The sequence below is a fragment of the Hoplias malabaricus genome, chromosome X2 (genome assembly GCF_029633855.1).
Source record: "Hoplias malabaricus isolate fHopMal1 chromosome X2, fHopMal1.hap1, whole genome shotgun sequence".
In the NCBI taxonomy this organism is placed as follows: Eukaryota; Metazoa; Chordata; class Actinopteri; order Characiformes; family Erythrinidae; genus Hoplias; species Hoplias malabaricus.
In genome coordinates, this window is record NC_089819.1 from 11,056,427 (window position 1) to 11,074,950 (window position 18,524).

An 18,524-nucleotide genomic window follows, 5' to 3' on the forward strand; every position below is an offset into this window, starting at 1 on the left:
TTTGAATAAAGGAATAGCTGTTTGGGGCAGCACAGAGGCACTCCAGGTAGTATCGCTGCCACAAAGCTCCAGGGCCCTGGGTCTTGGGTTCGAATCACCTCTGGTCATTGTGAGAAGCTTTGTGTGTTCTCCCTGTGTTTGTGTGGGTTTCCACTGGGTGCTGTTTTTCTCCCTCAATTTAAAAAATAAATTTTGGTGGGAAGATTGGCTATGTGAAATTTTCCATAGGTGTAAGTGTGAGTGGAAGTGTGCGTCATACCCTGTGAAAGACTAGGGCCTTTTTCACTCTGTGTGGTTCTGCCTTGATCCCAATAATTACAACCCACCGTAACCTTGACCACGATGAAGCAGCTACAGAAATGAAATGTGCTGTTATTTGTCATTGAGTTTTCTGTATTTTACCCATCAGTGGCAGTGAACACACACTGGTGCACTAGGGACTGTGAACACACACCCAGAGTAGTGGGCAGCCATCTCCAGTACCTGGGGAGCAGTTGTGGCTTCAGTGTCTTGCTCAAGGGCACCTCACCCGTGGATTGAGGGAGGAGGAAAGTGGTGCAACCCCCCCCCCCCCACCCCCCCGCCCCCCAACTGGAGCATGGAGTCAGAAATTCAACCAGATAATGAAAGCTGTAGGAATATTTTTTAGTTGTATTGTGATTTTCAAAAATCATATGTAGTAGTCTGCTCCTATGAACTGCAATGACTGCATTGACAGAAATGCCCTTCATGCACCAGGAAGCTTTGTGTCTGTAATTTCTTCTAGGTTATTTATACTACAGTGATAATGTAATGCTTTTTAAATTATTATTATTTCCTTGTCATCTCAGTGCACAGGAATGTTAGCTTGCAGCATGTATATCAACAAGATGGTAGGTAAGGTAATTCCATGTAAACTGAGTTACAGGAACAGTGCTGTAAAATGTGGTGGGAGAACGTTACACAGGAGGTCGTCCTGCCAATTACAAGTTTGGACCTTAGGGTTAGAGTTATGTTTATGGTTATAATCAGGGTTTTATTAAAATTGTACAATTCCTGAAATGAACAGGCATAATTTCTTATGACACTTTCAGGAGTGAAAATAAAGCTAAATGACAACTGACACTTGTTGAAATACGTTGTTTCTAGACGTTCATATCAGTTCCTATTTAAGGCTTATGTAGGTGGCATGAACAATGAGCAACAATAGTGTTACCATATTGCATAATTCATTATTCAGTATATCATAGCTGTTATTACAAGACCTAATATATGTTTGATTGTTTTATAATTTGGAAACCTGAGCTGACAGAATGTTATAAACTTCTACATTTATAGTTAGTTATATTCCATTAAACATTAAGAACCTTTTCTTTGTTTCCATGTTACTAAGAAAGGAGATCTTGTTCTGACAGTAAAACAATGCAATGTATTACATTTTAAAAGAGGAAATGTGAAAGCATTTTTTACTGAAGCGTTCACCTTTCCAGCTCATAGTGTTCATGCCGTCAAGACCCGTAATGCGTTTTTGCCATTCAGAGACAGCTTTAGATAAGCCTCCTAACGCTGGCCCCACCTCAGAGGCTTATGGCTGACAGCCGGTTCCAGGTCGTTGGTTCTGAGAAGAGCCAACAGTGAAGATGCTTGCTTTGGAACACACACATCTATCTTGACTTCAGAAAGAGAAATAAGAAGAGGAGGTGGAATTATCTGAGAAACAAGAAAAACAAGATATGTGTCTGGAACATCAGCTTTAAAACCCAAGGAGTGGCTGGAAGTTGTGTTAAGAAAGGGCACAGCTAAAGGGCCAACCTACCACACACATACATACACACACACACACACACACACACACACACACACTCTTATATGTGCAGACATTTTCAGGCAGAATTTATGAGGCAATTCAGCTACTTTAAGGTACACCTACAGTGTTAGAAAAAAGGTATGGTAGAGATACATTATTGTCCCAAAAGACACAGTGTAAATGTATCTTTAAAGTTATGAAAGTGGTTTTAAAGTCCAGTTGTGCTCCCTGGGCATTACATTCTTTTCTCCAGAAGGAAAGGAAACTGTGTAAAGTAAAAGAAAGTCATGGAGATTAAATGGGAATATGAAATCAACACAATTTTAAAATCTACAGTTAAACTAGCATTAGGTACAAATATGTTCTCTAATTAAAGGTATAGAATATGTACCAACACAGTGACAGTTTTTCTAAGAGTGTATTTCAAACACATCTTGAATGGTGCAAATACATCTTTTATAATCTCCATAGAAAAACATGAAATGTAATGGGATGCTCTGAAGCAGCTGCACAAAGCTTAAGGTCACCGCGCTCAGTGATAAGTCTCGGCTAAAAGGGTATAAAGCCCTCAATAATTGAACTGTGGAGCAGTGGAACTCTGTGAACTAATGGTGCAATGTTGGAGTTGGAGTGGTTTTTGTGATCCAGAACTTACCATTCAGAATCAGTACCTGTTCTGACTTATGCTCTTGTGCCTGTATGAAATCACATCTCCATGAAAATGTTCCAACATAGTGTAAAATATTCTCAGAAGTAAAGAAACTGCAATTCTATATACACTTCATTCATCCACTCACTCATTATAGATACTTCATTTTTTTTCAAGGTCATGTTGGATTTGGTGCTGCCCCGAACCTTTGGGCATAAGGCAAGAACACACTATTGGCAGAGCTTCAGTTCATCTCAAAGGCCATTTCTTAAGTTAATGCACTTAATTTTATACGAATTGTTGAATGAACACATGTCCAGAAACTTTTTGTCCAATAGTTAATGATTTTATAATATGTGGACTGTGAGCAAAATTAACCATAATATTAAAAAACCCTCCTTGTTTCTACACTCATTGACCATTTTGTCAGTGCCACTGATCATACAGGAGCATTTCCTAGTTCTAAAGTCATAGGCTTTCTGTTTTTCAATGATCAGGACCACCACAGAGCAGGTATGTTTTGGGTGGTGGATTAATCTCAGAGCAGCAGTCACACTAATGTGGTGTATTAGTGTTTGGTGTTCTGGTACATGTGGATCAGACACAGCAGTGCTACTGGAGTTTTTAAACCCCTCAGTGTCACTGCTGGATTGAGGATAGGCCACCAAACAAAAATATTCAACAAACATCATTCTGTGGGCTGCATCCTGGGCTACATCCTCATGCATACTGATGAAGAACTGGACTAGACTAAAGCAATCAAAAATCTATATGAAATATATTTCATTTGACTTTTTTTTAACTATCACTATATTTATCATTCTTAAATTAGCTAAAATATTAATCACAAATCAAATTAATTAAATTGTTTTTTTAGGTCCTGCCACAACAATAATGTCATGTTGGTTGCCCCAGTCTCTAATAATTTATTTTAAAAAATAAATAAAATAAAATAAATATATATATATATATATATATATATATATATATATATATATATATATATATATATATATATATATTAGTTACAGGGTCGAACATTTACATTTCAAAGCTTTGAGACACAAATCAGGAGAAAATAATCCACAACTGGACAAGTCAGTAGCAGGTAGTAATGAATTTGTGAATGCTGTACATTTTCAGCACATCTCCTGCAAAAGGGCAACATGGGATTCCAGTTTGTTGAAATTATCCTAACAGAAGCCCTGCATTGTTTGGTGTGATGCTAAGGGCACCAAGCCCTGTTTTGACCACTATCTCTTCTGACCATCAGCCACCCAGCTCAGGTCCTGGGTGCCCCGAGCAACAGTGACACTGTATTTACTAAACTACAGTGGCAGTGAGTGTCATATGCAGAACCAGAGGAAAAAAAAGAGTTTATCATAACATAAATCTGAGCCTGCAACTGTAAGACACCAGCAAAATATGTCAGGAATTACACAAAGCAAGACAGCTAGGGGACAAACTGTCAAAACATCCAGAAACAGACCTCATATTCATTCACATATGCAGGCCTGTGATACACACGTATGTCATACACATACATGCACACACATAGGAAGGAAATTTTATTCCACACTGAAATTAAAATGAAATTAATGACATATAATCAGTGAGTGATAAATATTTGCAAAGTTTTGGACCATTTTCAAAATTTAAATAACAGTCATATTCCTTTGTTGTGTTTTTAAAAATTATTAATACTGTAGAATAACAACATTAAAGAAATGCCTCAAAATGTGGTTGTTACACTGAAAAAATCTATATCTCAAGACAGCTTTGCTAATTTTACATGATTTTATGCAACAAAACTATTCAATTCTCATGGCAGATTATTTGATTTGTTTCAAGTTGTGGACAATTTTGCTTTAATAGAGGCTGATAAAAAGACTTTTAACATTACATGTGTCACTCTGCTTTACTATGGCAAGCTGTTTTAGCCTAAAATTGCATCCACGATATAAGTCCTAACTCCATTTTTACTAATAAGAACTCTAATTCAATCTCTCTCTAATGCAGATTTTACTAGTAACAACTCCCATTTCAGATATCAACTACAACATTTTTACTAGTAAGTATACAGGCATACATATCCATAATTAAATTCTGACTAGTCGCCTTAACAGGAGGACATATCTTTAATGTAATTTTGTCTAGCCATAATTCTCCATTGACTTGCATTGAATTTCACCCTCTCATATCCGTAATTACATTCTTACTAGTAAAAACTCCAATTAGAGATATCTGCAATTATATTTTTACTTGTACAAATGTACTATGCAATTCTGACTACTTTGGAAGGATCTCTGGGAAGGAACTTTGTGACCCTTAATTACTGTTGTACGAGAATGGTTAGAATGCTCTGGGAACACCAACTATTTGTTGGCACAAAGAAGGTTATTAGCTACACAGAACCTGCTAAACAACAGGCTGCTACAAAGAGCAGCTCAGAAATAAAATTATATAAAAAATAAAACAACAAGAGCCAGTACACAGTGCTGTACCCACTAAGTAATTGTAGTCACACCATGAGTGACTGTTATATTGAAAAAGTATTGATAAGGAATGCACCAGATAGGATGAAGAGTCTGCTAGCTTGCTAATAAAAATACATTTTGTTCTAGTGAGAACTGAATTATAAATATCTATAATTCTCATTTTTACTAGTCAATTTTGTTTAATAGTAATTCAGTAAAAACTGAATTAGGATCGCTGGTGTCAATTTAGGCTACAATGGCTTGCAATAATTTAAATGAGTATTCTATTAAATGTTTATTAAACAGCAGCTGCCCTGGGCTTCAGGCTGCTTTAAATACTTATAAAGATAAATGTATATAATACAAAGTAGCAGCCCTGTGGTAACATAGACCTACACAAAGTAGCAAGCCAGTGTGCAGGAAAATGTTTGTGTTGCTTGGCAACAGTCCGGCTCTATAATCAAAACAGCTGAGAACAGCAATGTAGCGTACCAGTACGGTTAAACTATTTTAACAACTAGCTAAGGTATTGGTGACATTCATTTTAATGTAAAAAAAATAAATAAACAAACAGTCATGTTATAGCACAGTGTAGTATTTATAATGTTTTTATGGACTGATATTATTATGCATTGTGTAAATTTACATTATAATATGATGTATACTTCTTTTAAAATATCTCATGTAATTGAAATAAATGTATAAACAGATTTTCAGACTGATGCTATATGCCACATTATGCACATATGATTCATTGAAATTATTATAAATATTTTTTTTATGTCAACCAAAAATGGTTGTGGTTTCCCTGGTAACAAGGTCCACCTTCCAGAAACTGTGTGTGGTAAAAAAAAAAAAACCTTTCATTCATCATAAGGAATCCTCCATTTGATTAGAGTGCAGTCCAGCCATAAATCCACAGCTGTGTTCTAGATATTTTTCACCCAAGACTCTGGGAAAAGGAGGGAAGACATGTCATTATAGTGCTTTAACCACAGTGACTGTACAGAGGAGCTGCAATTACAAACCAACTCATGATGAATGTGGGAGCTCTGGTTAGCTCAAACTAATGTAATCACACTCATACAGGCCTTTAAAAAAGCAGCTTGTGCAACTATACATGCAAGAAATTACAGGAAATCAGTTGTCATGCAGGATGAACTGGGACAAATGCAATGACACATGTATTTGTGTCAAATCATGCAAAAAAAAAAAATAAATAAATAAATAAATAAATAGTGTATGTAAAAACTTTGAATGGTTTGCAGAATGGAAGAGCTTTGCCAGTTGTTCATTCATTTTAATGTAAAAAAAATAAATAAACAAACAGTCATGTTATAGCACAGTGTAGTATTTATAATGTTTTTATGGACTGATATTATAATGCATTGTGTAAATTTACATTATAATATGATGTATACTTCTTTTAAAATATCTCATGTAATTGAAATAAATGTATAAACAGATTTTCAGACTGATGCTATATGCCACATTATGCACATATGATTCATTGAAATTATTATAAATATTTTTTTTTATGTCAACCAAAAATGGTTGTGGTTTCCCTGGTAACAAGGTCCACCTTCCAGAAACTGTGTGTGGTAAAAACTGGGACAAATGCAATGACACATGTATTTGTGTCAAATCATGCAAAAAAAATAAATAAATAAATAAATAAATAAATAGTGTATGTAAAAACTTTGAATGGTTTGCAGAATGGAAGAGCTTTGCCAGTTGTCCAGTCTAGGTTATGCTTTCTGGACAGTTATTGGCTGCCTCTTATATGGAGGTATGTTGAAAGTAGGTGGTTTAGTGGGGCATGATGATTGATTGGTGAGGCATTTCCCCATTAAACGACCCTCTGATGCCAGGCCTGCTACAAATATGTTGACATGATTGGCTTGAAATTTTGCAGCTCATTCCCTCACTCACTTAAGACTTTGTGTGTGCACTCAGTGAAAAGCTCTAACTGTGGAACTGGGCTCCCTGCCCACTCTGAATTCAGTCCTCTGTCAAGAAGATACCTGCAATTTGTCATCCATATAAAATAACGCTCCACATCCATCCTTCCGTCCCTCCTTCTTTCCTCCAGGCTGTTCTGAGGTAACACAAGCTCACAAACACACAGCCATGCACATACACACACTCCCCACCCGTATCAATTACAACTCCACCCATGTCTCACCAATTTTGCTTTAGTTTTACAGCAGTTGGCCAGACGTTATGAGGCTTGGCGAAAGTACTGCTAATCTGCAAATGTTGAGCAAGGGAGCCCATCTCCAGGTAGCAGTTCTATACTGCTGCTAATGTTGACTGAGGGAGCTTGTTATCAGCTAGTGGTCCATTCATCATATGTGTCTCCATTTCTGTGATTTGTTTTATCTTCCAATATATGTGTAAGAAATTGGTGCTACTTTCTACTTTCTGTATATTTACAGTGGCCCTGTCCTTTTGTATATACACAATTTATGGTTTTTCATATTTTCTATATCAAGGGCTTTGTGTTACTCTATGGCTTTTAGCATATTCTCCCCATGTCCGACACCCCCACCACTGGAATACACCAGTCAGTGCGCTCCTAGTGCCAGTCCAATGCCCTGGTGCAATGTGAAGGTTATGTCAGGAAGAGCAGCTGGTGTAAAACCTGTGCCAAGTTTACAGTACTAGTCAGTTAATCTGCTGTGGGGACCCAACATGGGAGCAGTTGAAAGCAGAATATGTAGTTTTGTTTAGTGTTGTTATGTTGCACCATGTTTGCATTTGGGGCAAATTGTCTCATTTTACTTAGGGTTGTAACAATCTTCATTTGATTACCAAAATAATCACAATTTCATATGAATAAAACAAAAATAGCTTTCACTTATTTCTCACTTGAATATTTAAATATGCATTTCAGCAAATTATTATATATAATTATAATTATATAATGGGATAAAAAGTAACTATTAATATGGCAAATGTTAAAAAAAAATTGAACATCAGTACACTATACTGTAAATCATTTGCAAAAAGACTTTATAGACAGTTATTTTAATGTGCACCCAATATGAACACAGGTATTCAACTGAGAACATACACCTTATATTATTTCCACAGAAAACCATGTAAAGAAAAGTGCTACAGTTGCATGTATGGTGCACATATAGTCATATCCAATGTCAAGAGTTGGCTAAAAACCTGTTACCAGGTAATAACCGAAAGGTTAGATGGTGTATTTGTACAGCAGGCGAGTATTATGCTGAGCTCAACTGCAGAATTAATCTGGCTCTTTTTCAGATGTTCACTCATGCGTTTAGCTCCAGATCTGATTCGTCTGCTCAGCCAAAAGGGAACAAATCTCTGAGCAGTGTACTCAGCTAATCTGCAGATTTACACTCATTTGTCTTTTTCACACAGTGACAAATGTGTCTGCTGGCTATAGCCAGATTTACAGAAAGATCAGGTTAAAAATCAGAACAAACACATGAGTCAAATTCCTGCTGTAAATCTACTGGCTAGTTACAACCTACAGAGTCAGTTTAATGAGAAAAGCCGACTACATAAGCAGTGGGAGTGGAAAGGACTGCTGTGCTACTACTTACAGTGCATCCCAATGCAGACAGGGTAAACGTTTTAATGGGTTTCTGTCATGTTTTCATTTGGGGCTGTTTTCTAAATGTTGGCCTTGTCAACTGGAGATTTTGAGTGCATTTCCCCAATGTCACAAGTCTAGGAGAGTAAAACTGGTGTTGTGGCATGGCCCTCATGCTTTAATGCAAAGATCTGCTAGCTAACATGACAGTATCGGCAGTTTGTGATTTCCTCCAAACATGTTGAACTGTCCAATATCATAGTTTTATAGAAATTGTGGCTGTTAGCGTACACCCTTTAAACTTAGCATTGCATGATTTGGGGAAAGAGCCAGTAACAAACATGAACTTTAACAAGTTACAGTTTCAAACTAATTGTCACAAAAGAAACAAAAACAAACCTGTTATCTTTTATGTTGCCACATCTCCATATTTTGGCCTGGTCACATTGAGTTTATAAGGAGTGTTTCAGATTCAGTACAGGGTACATTTTAGTGTCATTATATATCAATCATAAAGGCACATAACCAGGCTGGTCTCAAAACATATTTCCATATATTTACTAAAGACTATTCCCAGGATTAATCCAAGGGGTACTCAATATAATTGGCACTCATAAAATGTGTAGTAAATATATTCATATAGACGTTTAGTGTTCTGTGATTGTGTAAAGCTATGACTAACACCTATCACTAACTACAACCCCAAACTTAACTGGAATAAGTGTAAGCTCCAAAGTAACAGCATTTTGGGTTTTTTTAAGCTCTTGCAAACAGATAACAGTGGTGTTTCTGTAGCTGTTCTTTGGCCACATAACTAAGAGTTTTCATTTAGAGAGAAAGACTCACTAGTGGAAAGAGCTCACTAAGTAACCATAAAAAAAATGTGAATCATGATGAATTAATACAAGCTTTTTCCAGAACAGCCTGTTTAATTAGAAAAGATAAAGAGATGTTGGAAAATTTGTTTAACAAATGAATTATGGTTGTTTTTGTATCATGTAAATTCATATAATTTTTATAAAATAATCTTTAAAAAAAATAAAATGCAAGAAAAAACACATTTTCTCAGAACTGAAAAAAAAAACTATAAAGACTCACATATTCCCTAAACAGATGACAAATTAAATGTATTCTTGCAAAATAAATGCTGCATGTGCATTTTTAAAATAATAAGTTTAATATTAAAATGTGCATTTTAACTCTTTTCACTGAGAGAAAGATGGAGATATATATAGAGACAGAGAAGCAGAAGAATGGGGAACAGAGCTCTGGGACAGCGATTAGCTCTGCAGTGCCTCAGGGAACTTTGATAAACATTCTACTGCTCTGGGGGGGCCAGAGAAACTGAGAGAGAGAGAGAGAGAGAGAGAGAGAGAGAGAGAAGCATGTTACTGAGAATGAAGAGATTTAGGGACAAGCCAAAGAACAAAATAAGATAGTAAAATAAAGAAGACTATAGTATATGAGATATGTATATGGCTATAGGGTCAAAAGTATGCAGACATCCTTCCTAAATAATTTTAATCACGAACAAATTTGCAAAATCAAAGAAATGCAGTCTTCACATGGCCAATAGAGTTGAAAGCCTTCCGTGCTATTAGTGGTAAAAATTGCTGTCCTAGATCTGCCCCAGTCAGCAGAAAGTGCTGTTATTGGCAAATAAATTGTACTTAATTTTTGCTCCCACTACTGAGTTACACAGAAAAATTACTATAAACAATTCTTACACTATTGAAGCATATAGGGCAAAGTTTTTCAAAAGATAACAATCATTATATTCCAGCTAAAGGAGTGAAAAAACACCTTTTTTTAATAAACAGTGTGGAATATTCTGTTCTGTTAAATCTAGAATAATACTAAATAAATGCAGCTAAATGAACTCTTCCTCTTCTTACACATCCACATGAGCACCATCTCCCAGGAGAGCAAGAAATGTCAAGATCAAGCTCAACAGAGGTTAGACTTACCTTAAACGTCCTGGTTGACTTTCTGACCCTATCTCTCCTCTCTATATCCTCCCTTCCCTTTACATCTGGACAAATGTTGAGGCTGCCACTGACCATTTATGCTAATTAAGACTGGTCCTTTAGTTTGATCACTGGACGCCTGTGAATCTGGTTTTATGCTCAACATGATAATTTGTGTAACTTAGGAGGATCCAACTCTCAAGATCTGATTTGGGCCATAGCAGGCCAAAGATATGATCCAAAATTAGCACTTATACAATGAAAGGGAGCACTCCAGATGTTTGAAATATTACTATGCTATGATTTATTATGGATCATAGTTATTTTATCACTGTAGGCAAACTCACCTTTAAGGCTGATTTTTCATGATTGTTAGGCATCAGAATGTGTAGTGTATAACCATGAAAGGCAAAACTGAATTCCAAACACATAGTAAGAATCTAGGGAAAGGTCTTGTAGTAAAACATGTATGAAGTCATATTAAGACCTGTTTACCAGGTGCAGCATATGACATGGTTAAAAAAAAAGTCGCTCTGCTTCCAAGAAAAAACATACTTATTGTATGTTGTATTATAGTAGGCAACATCCGTATAACTCACTTTCCGAACTTTCCAAACACACCTGCGTGACAGTCATGGGTTAACCCTCCCTCAATGAGAGAAGGCTTAATAAAGTGGACTTAGACATGCTGCTGGGAGTGAATCACAGTGGATTTGGAGGATCTTCAGCTCAAAGGCAGCACACACATGCTGCAGCCAGAATCAGAGTTCAATAATCCACCCGGGCTACTCATGTGCTGTGTGTTTGGACAGCTTGGAAAGGGACCAGACACAAAAGATGCTTCAGTCTCCTCCCAGGACACAAATATGATCATTGCAGCATGCAGCGAATCTCAGATCCACAGTTTTGAAAGAAACAGTCAGTCAGAGAAATGGGCTAGACCCAGAACTTAATAAACAATAGTTTAATAATGAAGCATCCATTTAAATACATGCTTTGACAAATGTTTTAGGCTTTTCATGGAGTTGTCTTCAGTTCTGCATCTCTTAGAGTTTTGTTTATAGTACACAGAACTTCTTGCATGAATGTTGATCCTCATTTGTTGTGAAGGTGCTGTCAAATCCATAACTGGCTGCTCAAGAAGTGATCGACACATGAAAGTAATATGCTACCCCCACAAAATACATTTAAATATGGTTAAAAAGGTAAACATGAGATTGGGTTAAACACACTTTAAACCAATTTAAAAGTACAGACATTTCTAGAAAATGGCTCAGATTAGGAGAGATGGAATCTTCATTATTACAAACTACTATATAGGTTTGGATACAAACCTATATATATGTACACCTATGTATACCTACAGGGCCAGATCTAGAAAATACACAACCCCTTTAAAGACTTTGGGATCCTGACCAGTTCTGTTGTTGTTGATGTTCTTTTCTTATTATTGTTTGTTTTTACACAAACAGAGATTACATCACTGCTGTGGAAGCTGAATCAAAAGAGTTGCATGGCTACGTTAACTGGAGCTCCTTTTATGTGGGTGGATTCAATCATCATTTTTAAGCATTACTCATTACAAACACTCAGCTGTAATAGCTATGGCAGGTATTGTTGGTGGGCTGTGTCTTATTGACCTTAATACATATTACACAATATAAATAGAATACATAGTAGAACACTTGCCAGATAGTGCTTCAATTAAATAATAGCTAGCACTCCAGTTATGGAAATAAAAACCACTAAAGCTAGCCTTGTTGAAGCACACACAACACGTTTTTCCCACCTGACTCCTGCTCCTCGTAGCAAGAATATCTGAGGTGTATTTCCTTTGTTTCCATATTATCTATGATGTAGGTCTGATACAGAAGCATACATTGAGTTTTTGGGTGTTCTCCACAGCCTTTGTGTGTTTCCTTTTTATGCTTTGGTACAGAATTTAGTGACAAGGTGAGCGTGTGCGTCACCTTGAATGGATTTTTCAATTTTTTTCAACTTTTTCTGCCTCTGTTATTAGAGAACTCTCTCATGCAACTGAAATACAAGATTGACAGTATATTCCATGATGTAAGTTAATTTATTTTTTTTTCTAAAAGCCTGTGTTATTAGAGCACACATCATGCACGGTTATCCCACTAAAATGTGTCAGTGTGTATTCCAGAAAGTTAAACTAATATAATGTAATATATTTTCAATTTGCTGCTTTTTTTGTGAAGCTCTACAGCTTTATAATGAGCAGAGAAGCTAATGGGCTGCAGTGGAATGTGGCAGTAAAATGATACTGCAATTAGGGATTATTGTCTTTGCATAAATTTGGGAAAGGGGAGCTCCCACAGGAGAGAGGGGCAACCAAGCCAAGCCCCCTGTCCCAGAGGAGGAAAAACACACACTCAGAGAGAGAGAGAGAGAGAGAGAGAGAGAGAGAGAGAGAGAGAGAGAGATTTGGTTTGAAATAATTGTATGTTAAATAGTAAATATTTATACAATTATTACATGATTAAACAGTTGAAATATAAACAGTTTGCATTTTTAAAAATGAAAGTTACAGACACACACACACACACACACAAACACACACATATATGTGTGTGTGTGTGTGTGTGTATGAGAGAAGTGAATCAAACCAGGGTCAAAAATGTCTAATAAGCCATTATAAGTGTCTTCTGCAATAATTATAATGATTCAAATAAAAATCAATCTGACGAACAAAACGTATAATGTTACCATAATAAAACAGTGTTTTAGGCAACAAGAAATATATAAGTTCAATGTTTGTTGTCGGGAACCTGGAGGTTGTGGGTTTAAGTCCTGCTCCAGGTGACTGTCTGTGAGGAGTTCGGTGTGTCCATGTGCATTTCCTCTCACGGTCCAAAGATACACACATTGTTAGGTAGATTGGCGACTCAAATGTGTTCCTGAGTGGGAGTGTGTGAGTGAATGTGTGTGTGTCATCCTGTGAAGGACTGGAGCCTGACCTGGATAAGCAGTTTCAGACAATGAATTGTCAATGAAAATTGAACAAATGTTTGTTGCAATATTTATTATTTGTCCATCCTTCCGCTGTTCCCGAGTTAGGGTTCTCTATGAGTCTCTATGAGTTAGGGTCTGTTAGGGTTCTCTATGAGTCTGAGAGGAGGTGGAGCTGTTGTCAAGAAGGCCTTACTGAGAACAGTATATAATCAAGAATAGAATAGAATCTGCAGAAAAAGCAAAGCAGCTGCTAGTGCTTTCAGGATAGTGGACTGTTTGCCACAGAGCACAGACTTTATCATCCATGAATGTGTGGGATTTACTTGGATTGAACAAAGCAGACAATGCAACCAACTTCAAAGACTGAACTTTGGAGGTTTAGTGAAATGTTCCTGGTGATATTTTAGTCCTAAATGAGAATGGAAGCATTAAGGTAAAGTGTGGACACAATAAAATGATATTATAGTCAGTTGCTGAATTTTCTGTGTAATTCTCAGAGAAAAAGAGAGATTTGTTTTACTGTTTCCCTGATGCTTAAAAATGAATGTCTCAAAATGAAATAAATGAAGGTTGGTCTCTGAATTTTGCCCAGTATGTCAAGGGACACACATACATATAATACCCTCCTCAATCTCAAGACCACCTATCGGGGAGGGACTTTGTGTGGTGTTACTTTACGCAGAAGCCTTAAATACACATATAGAATACTCCCTCTGATCCAAGAGACACACACACACAGTACCTTTCAGAAATATGAGGTAAACATACTCCACACACACACACAGCTGAAGTGCGTCTGGCTGCATGTCTGTGGGCTGACTCCAGGAAGCGGGGTTTTAATAGACTGTGTTTTTATTGTGGTGTGCAGGTTCAAACACGAGCACAGTCTCATTCATGAGAAGCAGAAGAAACACTTCTCTACCCATCCCTCTTTCACCCACCCGCCAACAAAAGAAAGAAGACATGTTCAGATTGACAGCAACCAGACATTCAGCTCTTTCTCCAACACAGAGATCAGGCCTGTTTCTTTCAGCTAATGCTGTAAATCAGCTCACTACATCAGAGTATACAGTGTCTTTACTGCATCTCAATGCTGTTACATACCTGTATTCAGATTACACAAGGGTATAACCTCCCTCAGTACTGGCCTGTGGCTGTGTTCTCTGGAGTGATAGTGCTCCATCTAATACCTTTGGAATGAGTCAAGGCTGTGTCTGTGATCGAGGGCTAATCGTCTAACATCAGTATCTTACCTCACTAAGGTTTATGGGGTTGAATACAATCTAATTCTCACAGCAACATTCAGATATCAAGGGTGAAGGCTTATGAGAGAAATAGAGGCTCTTTCTCTGATAAAGGAGGGTATCAACATCCAGTTAAAACACTACATTCCAGAAAAAAAGCCTGTTGTTTTGTTCATATAGTGTTTTTTTACCTTTAGAATATCAACTAAACATATTTGAGCACGGATGTTCAGAGTTGTCCACACATCTGCATGTGACATGTTTCACACAGCTGATTTACCCTCAGCGTTACACTGAAAACGCCCCAAAATTCATGAGCTATTAGCTTAGCCATCTGCTAAACGATGTTGAAATTATGTCCTACAACTTGGTTGTAAATCATCATCTCTCTCTCTCTCTCTCTCTCTCTCTCTCTCTCTCTCTCTCTCTCTCTCTCTCTCTCTCTCTTACACACACACATACAGAGAGTCTCACTTTGTTGATCAGTAATTTATGGAGGTGTTCAGTTTAGGCCGACAGGGGCACACTGTACACTAAACACTGCCGTCAGAAAAAGAGCCTGGCTCATAAATCAAAACTGGACACACATACACACCATATATCACACACTCCCAGCTCACCTTCACACACTCAGCCCTTATAGGCCTGTTACTTTCACTAATCACTGCATTAATGTCCATCACTTTACATATGCACACAGTGTGCACAGCTGCATGCATAAGTTTGGGCACCACTGGGCAAATGGTCACATGCTTTAGGGAGAACACATGTTATGCCCAATTACTCTTTATTTATTGGGGAATAAACCCATTACTGTGTGTGTGTGTGTGTGTGTGTGTGTGCGTGCGTGTGTGTGTGCGTGTGTGTGTGTGTGTGTGTGTGTGTGTGAAGGCTGCAGAATGTGTTTATTTAAGTAATGGAGTCATGTTACGCTTTCAAAAGCTTCTGAAATCACACACACACACACTTATAAAACCCCATAATCCTTCAGTGGATGATTCTTGAGAAATTCAGGCAGCTGCCACTAAACAAACATCAGAAGAAAAGTCTATCTGTGTGTGAGTGTGTGTGTGTGTGTGAGTGTGTGTGTGTGTGTGTGTGTGTGTGTGTGTGTGCGCATGCGTGTGTGTCCTGCAAGAGGATGAACACCTGCACTTTGGATGATTCCTCATTCTCCTTGATCTCTCTCTTTCTCTCTCTCTCTCTCTCTCTCTCTCTCTCTCTCTCTCTCTCTCTCTCTCTCTCTCTCTCTCTCTCTCTCTCTCTCTTCTCTCTCTCTCAGCCTGTACGGTACCATACATAACTCAGGCCAGCCAAGAATGTTGTTCATGGGATTTGTATTTATTTATTTATTTTCATAATTCAGGTTTAAATATCTCTTTACCTTTTACAGTTAGCTACTGTGCCTTTAAGACTGATATTTTAATGACCTCTATTCTGATTGGCTGTGGAGCATAGAGTTATCATTTAAAGTCATTTAGTTAGCCATATTACCCTCATAGCTGAATGGTGAACTAGAGCTATTCACTGTAGAGAACTGTGTACCAGCCCCTACCTCTGCACAGCCCAAGATATGGTCTCAAACACACGAAGAAGGCGAGCAGTTCTACAAATGAACTCTTGCGAGCAGTTCTACAAATGACCAGGTGACGACTTCATGAAGCTGACTGAGAGAACGCAAAGAGTGAGCAAAGCTGTTATCAAAGCAAAAAGTAGCTACTTTTAAGAATCTGAAGTATAAAACATATTCTGGTTTGTTTAGCACTTTTTGTTCACTTAATGTGTTCCTTCATAGTTTTAACTAATTCATTCATTCATTGTCTGTAACCGCTCCAGTTCAGGGTTGCGGTGGGTCCGGATCCTACCTGGAATCACTGGGCCACACATTCACACATTCACTCACACACTTTCATCTATGGATCCGAGTCTCCAGTTCACCCTCCAACGTGTGTTTTTGAATTGTGGGAGGAAACTGGAGCATCTGGAGGAAACCCACACGGACACAGGGAGAACACACCAAACTCCTCACAGACAGTCACCCGGAGCAGGGCTTGAACCCACAACCTCCAGGTCCCTTGAGCTGTGAGACTGCCACTTTGCCACCCATAGTTTTAATGTCTTCTATATTCATGTACAATGTAGAAAATAATATAAAACAAAGAAAAACCACTAAATGAGAACTTGTCCAAACTTTTGACTGGTACTGCACATTCACAATATGTGGAAAATGGCCCAAAAGAAAGGAAACCCTCCCTGAGTGGGTGTGTCCAAACATTTGACTTGTACTTTATATGTTTTTTTCTTTAACAAACTTTTTCATTAAGGCTAAGCCTAAAATGTTAAGGATTTCAAATAGGGAATCACCACTGGAATTTAATCCATAGGCTTGGCTTAATTCCTATCTCGGAAACTTTCTATTCAAGACCTGGAGGGCATGTTCAAACGTTCACAAAAAAAGCCAGGCTTTGATTAAGTGTGTATTGAAAGTGATTTGTGGATTGGTTCTGTCCCAATAACCCACAAAGACACTTTTCTCTTTATCCCTTAAAGCTGCTAAAGCACCCGAACACGATCAAGGAACAAGTTCAAACGTGGAGATGGGATTTCTAGACAGAACTTAGTCTAACAGTGTAGACTTGGGTAAGATACTTATCATAATTAACTGAGTGTCTGGCTGTGTCCCAATAACTAATTACAGCTCCTTCATGGAGATCTGATGGATTCAAATGGGTTCATTGTCATTAATCACTCATTTGCATCATTTCAAGTGTACACAATAAAGGCATGTTTCATATATAGGAGGATGAAAACACATATTCAATGTTAATTGTGGTTGTAATATATTAAAAACAGGTTTCTCAAGTATATGTGAGAAAAGGTGTTTACATCTCTCTCTCTCTCTCTCTCTCTCTCTCTCTCTCTCTCTCTCTCAGTCTCTCTACTTATCTCATGCCCCTAGAAAACAAACAAACTGCTTATTAGTGGTGTATAAATCATCTTATTTCACAACTCAACCACACACATGCACACACACACACACACCGGATATACCCAGAGGTGTTTCACCACAAAATTACTACCATCATATTATCACACTATCTCTCACACACACAAACACACACCTCTTTTCGAGGCACAGATCTTCGATTCCTTTATCCACCTTATCTCCCCAGGTGACCTTAATATGCCTCCATTTTGCCCATCGGTGTAATAACAAATGCTCAAACGACAGTAACTGAAGCGAGAGCTAAATCTTTCAGAGGTTTTCTTTCTTCACATATTTTGTACCCAACGATGCATTTGATGCATTTGTCCCCGCCCCAATCGCCGCTATATCTTTAACCATCAATTGAATAGTTCACCACCTTGTACAGGGACCTGGAGGTTGTGGGTTCAAGTCCCGCTCTGTGAGGAGTTTGGTGTGTTCTCCCTGTGTCTGTGTGGGTTTCCTCCAGGTGCTCCGGTTTCCTCCCATGGTCCAAAAACACACTTTGCAGGTGGACTGGCAACTCAAAAGTGCCCATAGGTGTGAACGTGTGTGTGCATCTCACCCTGTGAAGGACTGGTGTCTTCCCCAGGGTGTGCTCCTTCCTCATGCCCAGTGATTCCATGTAGGATCCAAACCCACCGCAACCCTGAACTGGATAAGTGGCTACAGACAATGAATGAATGAAAGTATACCTTATGATCCTTTTAGTACTTTAAGTTACTTGGAATCCATTGTGCTATTATAGGGAGTAGAATTTATGAAGGTAGTGAAGGATTTTGGAGACTATTTATACAGCCTACTGTGTCCGCTAGGGAGCATCGAATACACATTACTTATCACACTGTGTTTTGGGTTTAATATAGTGCAT